We start from the raw sequence: 15,729 nt of genomic DNA, 5'->3' as shown, positions 1-15,729 counted from the left end.
TATATAAAATATATATGTATTTATTTACTAACACACTCCTCTGAACTCTTTATGAGATCAGAGGCCAAAGCACATAACAAGATACTTAGTCAGAATACGTTAAGTTGCACAATTTACGGTTAGACCCTGGGGCGAAGCAAACCATATATTAAGAAAGTGGTATAAGTACCACGTCACGGGAAAAGGAAAGGCCTAGGGCCTAGGGAATCGCTGGGGCTACACTATCTGAACCTTAGTTTAGATGTAGGAGGCCCACAGGCGGCGCGTGCAGTGTCTTTACACACACGCGCGAGTCAATGCAAAGTCAATTGGAACTTAGATTTAGAAGGATTTAGGACACTTCCGGTTTAGCTAGGAGGAAACAACTAAAAACCTCACCACTTGGATAGTCAATACCCTTGGGAGCACCGAAGTCCTCGCGTTACCTCACCCACGGACGGCGGGTGCATAGGTGTGAAGATGTGTCGGGTTTCGGCGTTGAGTCCTATGGAGCCGTTGAAGAAAGATGCTGCAGGCGACCAGGAGGAAGATGTCTGGGTGGATCCAAGGCTGGAACGAGGATGAAGAGGACCTGAAAGCAGAGGGGACAGAGTCTGGGTCACTAGCCAGTGACCGGGTGGAATCAGGAAGGAACCAGACGACCTCGAGGAGCAATCAGGTGCTGTCTTGAAGCTTGTCTTTGCAGCCACGTGGACCAGGAGTCCTCGTCGACGACCAGGTGCTGGAGATGAGCTGTCCCACGAAGGTTCTCGCAACAGGAGGGGTCGACTTCCGGATTGGAGTCAACGAGCCTTGGCAAAGGCAACCCAGGCAGGATACAACAAAGGCTTCTGGTGCAGACCAGCAAGGTCTGAGGTGCTTCACCTTTGCAGGGAAGCATGGGCCAGTCTGGAGCAACCAGACCAGCGATGTGGTTCAAAAAGGATTGTCGTCACAGAGGCTACTAGCCAACGGGCCAGTAACCGGACAACGCGTCGAGCAGAACACAAGCAGAAGGGCGCCACGCAGAACTCGGGGAGTGTGGAGGGCTGATCTTCGGTGCAGGTGGAGCTCGGGTTCGGGGTTTCTCAGTCCCCAGTGCACAGCTTCGAGGATGCCTCAGGAGCTGCACAGTTAGCAGTTGCAGGCTTTCCAAGATGCCCGGTCCCATGTATCTCGTCGCCTCCACGGATCTCAGCTGTGCTGCAGTCGTGAAGAGAGGGTCAGAGAGGTCTGGAAGTCTGGGTCTTGTCAGGCTATGTGCCTGGGTTCCGGCGGGAACGTCGACAAAGCAAGCCGTTGATTTGCTGAATGGTGCCTGGTTGCCCAGGGTGGTCACTCCTTGGCCACAAGGGAGATTCTTCAGTCTTCAGCTTCAGCAGAATGTCGAAGGTCCAGAGTTTCATGCCAAGTTTCGGTTCAGGATTAATCTAAAGTCTCAGGACTCAGCTCCTACCTTTATACAACTAAAAGGGTCTGGATTACTTTCTAGGTCCCTCCTATGGGTGGGACCAGGAAGGGGGGTGGTTACACCCCCTTTCCTTTGTCTAGTTTCGCGCCAGAGCTGGGGCTGGAGTGCCCCAGTAACCGGTTTGAACCGGGGTATGCATGGAGCACCTAGGGCGCTCCAGGCAGTGTCTCAATCTATTCAGCCCTCCCTGTCCCAATACACAAAGTCCTGTCTGGGGTGGTGCTCGCACCTCCCCAGGCTGGAAACCTATTGTCCAAACATCCGTGACTGGAAGGACTCCCAGCAGCAGGAGGTCAGACTTGCGTCTGTGGCAGCAGCGTCCATTTTGTGATGCTGGGGCTCTGGTTAACTTTAACCGGTATAGTCAGCAACAACATGTTGGATGGATTGGATTGCTACCCCCGTCGCCAGAATTGGCGAGGGGGTAGTATTCCAAAGCGTATGACACCTTACAAGACATGTTTGGATAAAGCCAAACCAAAGTTAGCATTAACCACGAGGATTATAATGCACTTAAGAGTATATGGTATGGCAATATCATAGAACAGCTATAAGGACATGGTTCCGAAAGCTGCAGACAGGCTCAGCTCATGCTAGAGCACCATCTCACACATAACCAAGCAATCTGCCTCCAGGATTGTTAAGGCCTGCCATAGGAGTGACTTATAGGTTACTATGTGTCTATATATAAGGTAGGTATAGGGATACTATACCTAAGCAAGGGGTGATTACACAACCTTGCCCCAGCTGAGTGAAAAGCCAGTTGTGTCAATTTAGGTGGCCAGCCAGGGGTGGCATAATATATGCTGCAGCCCCTGGTAGGCCTTGGTTGCACCTATGCCCTGGGCACCTATGGTACACTTGTACAGGGGCTGATAAGGTGAACCAATTCCCAATTGTGGATGTACCTAGAGTACATTGTGTACATTTAGAGAGAGTGCATCTGGGCTGTGGGTCTGATTAGCAGGCCCACAGCCACATCTAAGTCGAAAACCAGAGAAGCAAAAGCAAAAAGCGGGGGTGACCATAGGAAGCAGACCCTACTCTCCTACAGTTTGCTTGGTTAAGACACCTGTTTTGTGTGAAAGACAATTGCTTTCTCCCCCACTTCACCATCATTCCCTGCATTATCAGTCGATGTATTTGCTCTCCGAACCTCCTTCTCACACCATGTCGATTTTCTCCATCAGATGTCTTACTTCAGGGTAAAAAAAGTTTTTGGAAGGATGAGCATGATGTTTATGGCACAAGCCTGAAAAACATATGGACAAAATAAAAAAGCTCTTTGGAATGGTCAAGGAAAGATTCTGCCTGAAGGTGACACATAGATGCTGGCTATGTAGCTTCTGGGTACACAAGCTCGATCAAGGCAAAAGAGCAAGACCTTCATGTTTTGTAACAACACATTAGCCTGCATCCTCAAAAGAGGACTCCAGCTTCCCTAATCTCATTCTTCCTCAATGCAGAGCTAGCCAGGTGTCATTGAAACACAAATCTAGGTACTCAATGTACTGCAGTTGTTCGCTGTTGAGACTATAAGTTGAGGGGTCATACTCTAGTATCAAGTGCTAATTCGTAGACATGGTTCAGGCCTCATTAGCGGTCCTGAAAATGTAGTGCATTCAGGTGATGTGATTTTATCCATTCTGGCTTGGCAATGGGACATGGATTCTCCCCAGCAGACTGAATTGCCTTCCATTTGGGTAAGCAATGCAACAAACAGATCGTAACTTACCGTGGCAAGGTTAAATGCTAGCGCAAACCTAGAGTATTCCCAACTTAATCTAAAAAAAGCACGGTTCTCCGAAGGAAAAAGAGCGGCCAACAACACTCTCAACTTGATAAGGAAAACCTCAATAAGTTTAGATTATTGTAACCCCTAAGCAGCCAAATGTTCAAAACTGGAATATATGAGTACAAAAGTTTCTTTGTTCTTTGTTTTTTATTTTGTTTCTTCTTCACATTTCATTTGATGTTCTTAATACACTTCGTAGTCACTCTGGTAACTTCAGTAGCCAACATGTGTTTCGTCATTAGGTGCATAAACCCGACTTCATCAGGGCTACAAGATAAATATAAACCATCCGCTCATCATTATACACAAGGAGAAGTGACCCCAACACCTATAGAACCCAAGTGCTCGTTATAATGATCTCTGTGTCCATACCATATTGATCACTGTGTGACCAGTTTGCCAACGAGACCTTTAGTATGTTTGTGTTAGTTAGATATTGTGCCCATATCTGTATTAATTTCTCTATTAGGACCTCTGTACTTACAAAAGTAAGCAAAACATGAGTATATGATTCTGTCCCAAAACACACTCAGTGTGATTAGTGTGTTGGAATCTCTTGCGACCAAGCGTAATACAAGTTAATATATTGTAACAAAGTTGGCATGCCGTATCTTGTTGTTGCACCTTAGTGCTACCTTATAACCCATAGTTTAGTCCTAATGCCAGTATGTCATCACACATGGGGTTTAGCTCAGCGTGATTCCAGTCATCGGGGAAGGTGGCGGTCTCGATGGAGCAGCTGATAGTGTGGCATAGTTCAGGGGCGATGGCAGCTCTCTGGAAGATGTAGTGCGAGCATGGGTATGAGGGGGCTCCGGAGTGAGCTCTTCATTGTCTTGAGTGTGTTCCCCATGGTGAGGGGGGTCCAGTTCAGCAGGATCTGTTGGGGGCGTCGGCGTCGCGTGCAGTGCTGGAGGGAGTGATGGGTAGTTCTTAGGTGTCGAAGCGGTCTTAGATCTGTTTGATCTTGAGGTCAGAGAAGTTTGTTGCAGAGGTCTTAGGATGGTGGGACCTCTGGTTTCGCTGTTGGGTTTGGTGAACTCCTTAATAATGGCAAAGAGGAGGTGGCGTGGCCAGGCGCGATTCGGAATGGCCGCGTAGTTTCTGAGCTCCGTGCTCGGTGAGCCCAGAAATCAATCCTGAAATGCCATCCTGACTTCCGAAGTGCTTCCCCCGGGGTCGGCATGTGGCGGAGCCCGGTCCGCCGAAACCAGGAAGTTTGCAGTCCCCGCAGCGGTCCTGTAGCTGCGGCCGGCGCACAGTCGAGTGTGGGCCTCAGAGCCAAGACCCACAGTGGGCGCTCGGGCCCGTGAACCAACGACTTCCGGTTCGGCCGGAGGATCAGGCTGCGGCGCTAGAAGAATCGATCGGCGCCTGTGTCCGGCATCACAGCTATCCTGTGTGGCTTAGTGCTCCCTAATTGACCAGGCAAACTTATGTGAGTAGCGGACGCCGAGGGGGTGCTGAGTCAGCTGCGGAGGTGGCGGATGCCGCTCTGAGCGCCGAGTGCCGGCCCCGGGGTTGACTGTGTATCCACCCCCATCGCCCCTGTTGGACTGTTGTCTCCCCTCCTGTTCCCTCTTCGCCCCCCCCTGCCCTCTCCACCCCCCCCGCGGATCCTTGAGGATTACAACGAGTCGGCTGCTGTGAGAATCTACCCCCCCCCCCCTCCCTCTTTGCCTTCGGATCGGCGAGGCCACTTTTGTGTTAAAGGGACTCCTTGCCATCACGGAATTGCGGGGGGCACAGCAGCTTCCTGAGGCCCCTGCGGATCGTGCACATGGCAGTGTGAAGTTCCCCCCCTCCTTCCCTCCACATTGCTGTATAATTCATCCTGCCTGCGATACTGGTGGCATGGGCTGTGTGTCCTGGTGGCGAATGCAGCAGGTTTTGGTGGTGTGGGGTGGACGGCTCGATCCTGGGCCCTCCCCACGCCTTGTCAGTGTCCCCCTTCTCCTGGCGGGGCCCATTGGTCGCAACACAGAGGTGGAACCTAAAGTTGGCAGCACATGAAGTCCATTGCCTGTGGGTTTCAGGGGAGTGTGCTATTCTTGATGCAGGAGGGGGCTGCTTTCTTCGCTGGAGAGGTGCTACGGCTTCGGTGTGTGGTAGAGCGGTGGACCCGGACTCAGTGGCATCGTTCTGCTTAGCGGCCCTCGGGTTGTTGAAGGACCCCCCACCCCGATGTTCTCTCGCTCTGTCTGATCTTAGGGAGGCGCAGCGCTCTATTTGATCAGCCAATCGCAAGTGTGATTAACTTTTTTGTTTAAGAGGGCTGGCTGGATCAGGGACCTGAGTGACTAAGGGTACAAGGGATCGACTGAATAATATCTGTAAGCACTGCCAAGGTGCGGACTGTGGCCCTCTGTGGCAGTGAACTGGTTGCGTTTCTGATTCCCTTGCGCTGTGTGCCTCTGTGGGACCCCCTCCAACATCTACACTGTGGATGAAGTGTATTGCCTGTCCTCGACGCGGCGGTCTGTAGAGGACCCACGTCCTGAGCTGCTGGGTCGGGAGTAACATCTTGCTGCTTCTTGTGGGTGCCCCTGAGTGTGCACTGTCCATCGGGACATGGAGCGTGTTAAGGGCACCGGGGTCAGGGGGTCGAAAGCGGTACAAGCCAATAAACTTGACAGGTATACTATCACTAAGGATGTGCCGAAAGGAAGCGGTCAGAGGACTCGGGGAGGGGGGCACTGGTTGGGGAAGAACTGGAGCTCTCTCTTAAAGACGTCATGGATGCCATATCTGGGGTCAAAACCTCGTTAGAGCATAAGATGGACTCAATGGCCATAGACATCAACTTGATTTGCGCTGACATGGGGAAACTGAATGAAAAGGTTAAGCAGGTCGAACTTACCACTTCCAGTCTTGTGGCGGACGTCTCCCAGCTACAGGCCGAGGTTGGGGAGCTGTGTGACTCTCGTATGGCCTTTGACCTCAAGTTGGATGACTATGAAGGACGCCTTCGTCATAACAACCTTCACATCCTGGGGGAGCATGAGAAGTCAGAGGGTCAGGCCCCGGACCTCTTTGTCGAGGATCTCATCCTCAAACACTTACAACCGAAAGGTCTCAGCAGGTTTTTCGTCATTGAACGGGCACACAGGGTCCCGGGCGGCCGTCCCAGACCGGGCGCTCCCCCGCTCCCCCGCGGCCCATGTTGGCCCGAGTCCTCAACTACTGTGACATGGATGCTATTCTTTAAAGTTCAAGGGCCAGTGCTCCCCTCAAATATGAAAATGCCAATATTGCCTTCTTTCCTGACTTCACGAAAAAAAGAGTGCAAAAGCAACAAAAATCCTTTTTGTCAGTGAAGCGTGATCTGCGGGAGAGAGGCATGAAGGATAAGTTACTTACCTGTAATCCTAGTTCTCTTCCAGGGGTATCCTCATCAAAGTCATAAGCACTGAATATTCCCGCCCATGTGCGGGACCCCGGAAACAATATAAAAATATATATGTATAAAACACATATATCTCGCTCCACATATATGTATGTACATATATCATTTTTCTCACATCAATGCAGCCCCAAAACTGAGGCTAAACAATGCAAACACATATACATGAACTGCAATTAGTAAGGAATCAAAAAACACATTAGGTCAAAAAATCCTTGAACTTTGTGTTTTAATGAGTCAAAACCACTCATAAATCCTGAAAATTGCTTATAAATAGACATTGTTAGCCCTCAGGCTGCATTGTAAAACAATATCATAGAAAATGAAACCATTTTCACAATAACTGGCACTGTGCCTTTAAGGCAGCCATGACCCCAGGCTTCCCATCATGCCTCAGGGGTGACAGTTAGGTCAGTTGTTCTTTGCATAACCCTGAAGACAGGGCTCAACCACAAGATTGAAAACAAAACAATACCAAATCTCATTTACCTGGGGAGGCGGGTGGGTTGCTTTTGACTTTGATGAGGATACCCCTGGAAGAGAACTAGGATTACAGGTAAGTAACTTATCCTTCTCTTCCAGGGGATCCTCATCAATAGTCATAAGCACTGAATAGAATAGCAAGCCCATCAACCACCTGCAGGTAAATGAGAAGTACATGACCCAACCAATCATAACAGCCAAAAGAAATTCTAGCTGTTAAACAGATTCCTCAGGGAGGCCTGGCCCACCTGGGTATCTGCTCTCGTGTCAGAATCTAGACAGTAATGTCTGGTAAATGTATGGACAGACCTCCAGGTCGCCGCTTTACAAATCTCAGACATGGGCACATCCTGCAGGTAAGCCGCCGTGGCTGCTCTACCTCTAGTAGAATGCGCCTTAGGGGAACCCCCTAAAGTCTTCTGTGCCAATTGGTAAGCAAGCTTGATACACGAAACGATCCACCTGGAGATAGAACGTTTCGAGGCTGCATGACCAGTCCTGATCGAACCGTAGTTAACAAACAATTGATCAGAATGTCGAATAGACTTGGACCTGTCCAGATAGAACTTTAAAACCCTTTTCAGGTCCAGAGAGTGTAATGCCCTCTCAGCTGGAGTAGAGGGATTAGGAAAGAAAGTGGGTAAAGAGATAGACTGATTGACATGAAAATCTGATACCACTTTAGGCAGGAAAGAAGGATGCGTTCTAAGCACCACTCTGTTCAGATGAAAAACCGTATACGGTTCTTTAGTACATAGGGCCTGAATTTCGCTCACCCTACGGGCTGACGTAATCGCTATCAAAAAAGCCGCTTTCCAGGAAATATGCTGTAAAGAAGCTTTATGAATAGGCTCAAAAGGTGAACCCATCAATTTTGATAGGACTAGGTTCAGCTCCCAAGGCGGAGCAGGAGGCCGAACAGGAGGGTACACTTTCTTTAGACCCTGCAGGAAATCTTTTACTGCAGGAAGCTGAAAAAAAGAAGTTTGTGAAGGTGATCGCCTATAAGCTGTAATAGCGGCTAAATGCACCTTAATGGAGTTAAACTTCAAACCTGCTTTAGTCAGGTACAACAAGTATGGGAGAACTGCTTCTTCCTGACTTTTTACCGGATTGTGACCATTCTGCATGCACCACATATAGAATCTCTTCCACTTGCATGCATACGAATGTCTAGTGGAAGGGCGTCGTGCTTCTTTCAGAATGGCCATGCAGTCCTGTGGCAGCCCTAGATGGCCGTACTGTATGACCTCAGGAGCCAAGCTGCCAAGTTCAGTGACGGAAGGTTGGGATGGTGAATCCTCCCGTTCATCTTCGACAACAGGTCCTGCCTGCATGGAAGCCTCTTGTGAGGAGACACTGATAGGTGAAGTAGGTCTGTGTACCACCATTGTCTCGGCCAGTCTGGGGCAATCAGGATCATCGTTGTGCACGAGTGGTTCAGCTTGCTCACCACCTTCGGGATCAGCGGAAGGGGTGGGAAGGCGTACACAAACTGCCCCGACCAGTCCATTAACAGAGCATTCCCTCTCGTTCCTGGTCGATAGAACCTGGAGGCGAAGCTTGGGCATTTGGTGTTTTCGTCGTCTGCGAAGAGATCTATTGAAGGACGACCCCAAGACTGGAAAATGTCGTCTAGCACTTCGTCGTTGAGAACCCAGTCTTCTCTGTCTTCGAAGTGCCGACTTAGAGCGTCCGCCCTCACGTTCTGCTCTCCTGGGAGGTGGACTGCCTGAACAGACAACTTGCGAGCTAGAAGCCAATGCCAGATGCGCTGCGCTTCCAGAGACAGAGTCCTTGAGCGTGTTCCTCCCTGCTTGTTTAAATAGTACATCGTGGTGGTGTTGTCCGTCTGTACTAGAATCATTTTCTCCTGAAGCGAGGGAAGGAACGCTTTGAGAGCCAGGTGAACCGCTCTCAACTCCAGCAAGTTGATATGATAAGTGCTTTCCTTGGGAGACCACAGACCCTGCACTTGTAGGGGTCCCATGTGCGCTCCCCATCCTTGCAATGATGCATCTGTGATGATCGTTTGTGTTGGAGGCGGTTGATGGAAGAGAACCCCCATCTGCATGTTCTGTCTCTTTGTCCACCACTGGAGGGAAGATTGAGCAACCTCCGACAAAGTGATCCGATCGTCCCACTGATCTGAGTGTTGGTCCCATTTGTCCTCCAGATCCTGCTGAAGAGGACGCATCCGAAGTCTGGCGTTCGGCACTAGGAAGATGCAGGAAGCCATCGACCCCAAGAGCGAGGCTATCTTCCGCACCTTCTGGGACCTGTGGAGAAGAACTTGTTGGCACTTGAGGGCTATCGAAAACTGTCTCTCCTCCGAAGGAAACACTTTTCCTACTTCGGAGTCTAGCAGAGCTCCTAGGAAGTGGATCCTCTGAGTTGGTTGTGATACAGACTTGTTGAAATTGACATGTAGACCTAGACGTTGACAAAGTTCTATGCATGTCTTGAATTGATTCCTTACATTGCCTGGAGTTGGACCTTTCAACAGCCAATCGTCTAAGTATGGGTATACGAAGACTCCCCTGCGGCGTAGAGCTGCCGCCACCACTGCGACACACTTGGTGAACACTCTGGGAGCCGACTTCAACCCAAACGGGAGGACTTTGAACTGGTAGTGAGAGGTCCCCACCCGGAACCGAAGGAATCTTCTGTGATCTTGCCGTTTTGGAATATGGAAGTACGCATCTTGAAGGTCCATCGAACACATCCAATCCCCCTGCCTGAGATGTGGATATATCTGATGAAGCGCCAACATGCGAAACTTTTCTTTTCGTACATGCAGATTGAGTGTTCTCAAGTCCAGAATGGGCCTGTATTCTTCCTTCTGGACCTTTTTTCTGACCAGAAAATACCTCGAGTACACTCCTTTCCCCCTTTGGGACACCGGAACTCTCTCGATGGCTTCTTTCTCGAGGAGTGTAGCTACTTCTGCTTTTAACCTTTGTAGCTGGTGACTTGATGTTGACATCGGGGAAACGTGCGGAGGTAGACGATGGAAACGAAGACAGTACCCATTCTGCAGCGTAGACAACACCCATTGATCTTTGGTGATGGCCTGCCACTCTGTCCTGTGATGCGCAATGCTTCCCCCCACTGGAGTGGGTAACGGCGCTGGGGGAAGTGAAGACTCATTGCTTCTGCTGCACTTTATTGAAGTTGTTGCCTTGGCGCTGATTTCCATTTCCCTTGGAATTGCCCTTGCCTTTGTACTGTGTCTTTTGCTGGCCCTGCTGGTTCTGGCCTTTCTGCCATTGAGGGGTTTGAACCCTCTGCTTCGAATAACCCTTGTTGTTCGAACGGAATTTCTTCTTAAATTCCTTTTTCTTCTCGAGTCCCACCGCTTTGAGAGTGTCCAACTCGGTCTTCATCCGCTGCATTTCCTCATCCGCACTTGCTCCAAAGAGAGATGTGCCTGAAAAAGGAAGGTTCAGGATTCTTGCTTGAGCCTCCGGTTTTAATGCTGTGAGGCGTAACCAAGATGTTCTCCTTGCTGTAACTCCGTGCACATAGCCATGTGCCGCCAGAGTTGCCCCATCTGCTGCCGATCCTATAATCTGGTTGGAGACTTGACTGCCCTCCATCAGAACCTCCTCAAAGTCCTTTCTGTCTTCTTCAGGGAGCTTTGCGGTAAATCTCTGAAGTGAGTCCCACAGAGACCTGTCATACCTGCCGAGCAGGGCTTCCGCGTTAGAAACCTTGAGGAAAGAGGCTGAGGTGTTACACACCCTTCTCCCCCATGAGTCCTGCACCTTGCTATCCTTATCCGGAGGTACCGTGGATGAGGAAGCCACCGCATTGGATTTTCTTGCCGCCGTAATGATCACTGAATCTGGCGGGGGATCAGCTTTGAGGAACAGAGGATCCTCTTCCGGAGGACGATACTTTTTGAGAATCCTCGCTGGAACGGACTTCACCGTTGCCGGAGTGAGGAAGACTTCATTCACATGTTCCATTATACCCGGAACCAACGGCAACAACGGTTTGGGTGCTGATCTATGTTGCAGGGTTTCGAATATGACAGTCGTCTTGACTTGTGGAGCTGTCATCGGTACTCCCAGTTTCAGGGCTCCCCTGCCCAAGATATCTTGGAACGAGAAAATATCCTCAGTTGGAGACACTCTTGAGCGTGGACTGTTAGTAAGAGTCGGGGAGTAATCCCTGTGAGATCGTGTTCTCGACGAACTTGAAGAACTACTTGTCCTCCTGGACCTAGTTCTTCTGCTAGAACGCGTCTTGGAACGAGATCTCTCTCTGTGACGAGAATGTCTCTTGCTTGAGTGTTTAGAACGAGACCTTTCTCTGCGAAGAGGTTGGTCTCGATATCGCTTTAGGCGCTCCGCCGTCTCCTTGTCCTTTGCCCAGTGGTGAAGAGGTCTATTCCACCTTGGGGAAAGATGAACAGAAGGAGACTTGTGGATGGGATCCTTCTCAGGTGTACGCGACCGTTGAGGTCGTTCCGTTCGATCCTGTTGCGATCTTGCAGGGGATTCGGACCTCCCCCTATTAGATGCGCCGCCCCGACCATCCGAGGATCTGCCACTCCGAGATGATGAGGATGATGAGGAAAGACTCACCAGAGATCCAGAGGGAGACCTTGAGCGAGATCTTTCTTCTGCAAGTCTCCGTCTCTTGGCGGGGGGATCCTGCACTGGAGATTGTTCCCCCTCCGCAGCCGATGCTGAACCTGGAGAACCCAACTGTGGCTCTAGGGCATGAGTCTGGACTAACAAGTCACTTCCCTTGTCCCGAACCACCTCCTTTGATTTTGTAGGAGAAACGTTCTTTGTTTGCGAAGAACTTCTCTCCCTGGATCTTTGTTGATCCCTCGACGGTGGTTGTATCGACGCCGAGCGCCGAGCAGGAAGACGCTCCCTCGACGTCGACCGCGATTTCTCAGTCGACCTCGGGTGGCAATGGCTGTCCTTCGACGTTGAAGGCTGTCTGTTCGACGTCGATGGAGGCTGTTTCGACGCCGATCGCCGTTGACTTGATGGCGACTGGGCGTGCCTCGACTCCAAATGCCGCTCCGACGTCGAACGCTCTCGTCCAGGCGTCGACGTTGGCTGCATCGACGTCGACCGATGATGTGTCGACAGAGGCTCCCTCGACGTCGAACGACCATGGCTAGTCGTCGACCGAGGATGGCTCGACGTCGAACGTCGGTGGACCGACGTCGACGGAGAATGCCTCGACGTCACAGCATGACGATGCTGTTTCGACGTCACACGGCTCGCCGTCGAGCTCTTCCGCTTCGACGGCGACCTGTCCCTCGACGCTGACTGAAGCGGAGGTACCTTCCATGTAGACGCTGAAGACATCTTCTTCGTCGCCGTCGACTGCTTCTCCAACGCCGATCCCGACGTCGAATGTGAACCAGTCGGGGCTCCTCTCGACGTCGACCGCGTCTTCCGACTTTTCTGCTTCTTGGGAGATCTTCCTCTCTCAGAAAGCCCATAAGCTCTAATCCTCTCTCGATCCTTAAGAGTCCTGGAAGATAAAACCTGGCAGTGTTCACAGGTTTTAGAGGAATGAGAGTCTGGTAGGCACAGGATACAGACTGAATGAGAGTCAGTCTTTGCCTTTTTCCTTCCACATGAAGGACAGTTGTTGAAGAGAGAAGGCATCTTTGACAGGAAAAATACCTTTTTTAAGCACAAAAAGTGTTCAAACAGCACTCTATGTCTAAAAGACGTCGAGTGAAGTCAAAAATTCTAGTAAAAGCTGAATATTTTTTGACAGAAAGTCAAAAAGAAAAGGAGCTGTTTCACCAGGGTCCTGACTGAAGGAGCCGGAAAGAACAACTGACCTAACTGTCACCCCTGAGGCATGATGGGAAGCCTGGGGTCATGGCTGCCTTAAAGGCACAGTGCCAGTTATTGTGAAAATGGTTTCATTTTCTATGATATTGTTTTACAATGCAGCCTGAGGGCTAACAATGTCTATTTATAAGCAATTTTCAGGATTTATGAGTGGTTTTGACTCATTAAAACACAAAGTTCAAGGATTTTTTGACCTAATGTGTTTTTTGATTCCTTACTAATTGCAGTTCATGTATATGTGTTTGCATTGTTTAGCCTCAGTTTTGGGGCTGCATTGATGTGAGAAAAATGATATATGTACATACATATATGTGGAGCGAGATATATGTGTTTTATACATATATATTTTTATATTGTTTCCGGGGTCCCGCACATGGGCGGGAATATTCAGTGCTTATGACTATTGATGAGGATCCCCTGGAAGAGAAGTACTCTATGTTGTTTCCGGCCCGTCTTAGAGTTGAGGCGGATGGTCGGGCATGGTTTTTTGACCAACCGTAGACAGTGATGGAGTGGCTTGAGGTCCGGGGCTCTCCGGCTCCGGCGGACAGGGCAGGGGATGATGGCAGAGGCTCAGCCTTCCTGAATGGACGTTCAGTCGTATGTCTTGACGGTTTGGGGTGGGGGGAGGATGCGGCGGGTGGGGCGTGATGTGTCCTGGGTTTTTTGGTGGGGTGGGAGGCATAACAATTGGATAACTGTATTTCCTTCGGACTCATTATTATGACTCTCTGGGCGCTGACCGGAGCTCTTGTGCTCTATCCCCTAAGTACTTATTTTTGTTCTTTCTTTTGAATGTTTAGGGCGACAGGCACTCTGCATTTTTCAGTGGGAAGTTTTATGCCTAGTGGGCAGGGCAGCGGAGTGGGGGGGTGTTGGGGAGGGGAGTTTGTTTCACCAGTTGTGTGGATGGTTTATTGCATCAGAATATTGTACTTCATTAGCATGCAGCAGACAGAGGGTTGTCAATTCTTCTTCACGGATGACGATGGGGGGTAGGGAACTAAAGGTTTTGAGTTGGAACGTGAATGGGTTGGGGGACAAAATTAAACGCAGTGTGGTCCTTCAGTATCTTAGGCGACAAGCTCCAGATGGGGTATTGCTTCAGGAAACACACTTAGTAGGTAACTCAAGCAAGGCCATGCACAGAATGGGATATAAGTTGGTGGCCCATTCAGGGTTCACGTCGGGCTCTAGGGGAGTAGGTATCCTTGTTCGAAGGACGCTTCCCTTGGTACCAGACTCCACGTGGGAGAATGACAGGGGTCGATACGTTGGTGTTTCGGGTCGGTGGGAGGGGTGTGTTATTACCCTCTTGTCTATCTATGTCCCCCCGGGTTTGCAAAGTACTTCATTTGCTAACCTGGGAAGGCTTATGCTTGAGTTGCCGGTCGGACTTTTGATCCTGGGTGGTGACTTTAATGCAGTTGTCTCTGGAGTTATGGACAGGCATCCCCTGCGAGATACGGGGCACACTATGCGATGGCTGCCCGATGTTTATGGACGCAATAGGTCTGGTTGACTGCTGGAGGTTGCTCCACCCTGAACTGAGGCAATACACATTTCACTCTGGCGCCCATAACAGCCTCTCCCGCTTGGATTATTGTATGGTCCTGGCGGCTCAGGCATCCTACGTTACAGAGGCTACTCACCTTGCCACGGGTATCCCAGATCACTCCCCGCTGTGGTTTCAGCTGTGCGTCACCCCTCGGGACGGCGGGGAGGGTGGCCACCATTAACCCTTGGTATCTACGTAACCCTAAACTTCACAAGGACCTTATCAAGGCTTTAGATGATTATTTTACATACAATGAGGGGTCAGTGTCCTCCTCCGTGTCCCTTTGGGAGGTCTTTAACCGCTTCCGTGTGGCGCCGATTCCGCCCCTGTGCTGGACATTCCAGAACAGGGTGTGGTCGAGACGGAACCGTTCCGTCATCAGCACAGCTCAGCCGTGACTGATGACGGAACGGTTCCGTCACAAGCATCGAAGGGGTTAAGACAGTCATTAGGGGTCAAGCCCTGTCACTGACAGCGGGAGCTAAAAAGGAGAGGAACAGGGAGGTAGTTGACGCAGAGACTGAGATCAACCGGTTGGAGGGAGAAATGGAACAGGGAGTAACGCAAGCCAAACTACATCTTTTGAGCCTTAAGCAATATGATTACAAATCCCTGATCACTGATTGGGCTAAGGCTCTAGGTAGGGAGCAGCAGGGCAGGCTTTACGACCTGGGAGATAAAGCCGGGAAACTCATTGCTTGGTTGGACAAAAAGGACTGGGATGACCGCATCGTCCCAGAACTTGTCACAGAGGAGGGGGCTTCGGTTACAGACCCACAGTGTATTGTTGATAGCTTTGCGGCGCACTTCCAAACTGTATACGCTTCGGTCTCCGATCGTTCAGAGGATGATTCTCGTCTGCTGCTTCGTGATATACAGCTCCCTTGCCTGTCCCCTGAAGACCATGACTTTATGGATAGTGCTTTGACAGCCGACGAAATAGCTCAAGCTGTCCGCTCCATGAACTCGGGTAAATCGTTGGGACTTAATGGGCTCCCTATTGAGCTCTATAAACTTAGACCCGATAAACTGGCACCCTATCTTAAAGGTATATTTCTCGAGGCAAGGGAAAAAGGGACTGTTCCCGATGATCAAAGAGTGGCATCAGTGGTAGTGATTCATAAGGCGGGTAGGCCCAAAACCAACTGTGCCTCCTATAGGCCCATTTCTTTACTTAATGCCGAGCCCAAAATACTGGCTAAG

General features: G+C 50.3%; 1 protein-coding gene across 3 annotated transcripts in view; it reads right to left on the bottom strand.

Moving 5' to 3' along the window:
- Positions 1 to 15,729, bottom strand: part of PDCD4 (programmed cell death 4) — a 575,316-nt gene that overhangs the window by 204,502 nt on the left and 355,085 nt on the right. The gene's annotated exons all lie outside the window — the stretch shown is intronic.

The sequence above is a fragment of the Lissotriton helveticus genome, chromosome 5_1 (genome assembly GCF_964261635.1).
Source record: "Lissotriton helveticus chromosome 5_1, aLisHel1.1, whole genome shotgun sequence".
In the NCBI taxonomy this organism is placed as follows: Eukaryota; Metazoa; Chordata; class Amphibia; order Caudata; family Salamandridae; genus Lissotriton; species Lissotriton helveticus.
The sequence above is the reverse complement of the archived record's forward strand: the minus strand, read 5'-3'. Positions and strand labels throughout refer to the sequence as shown.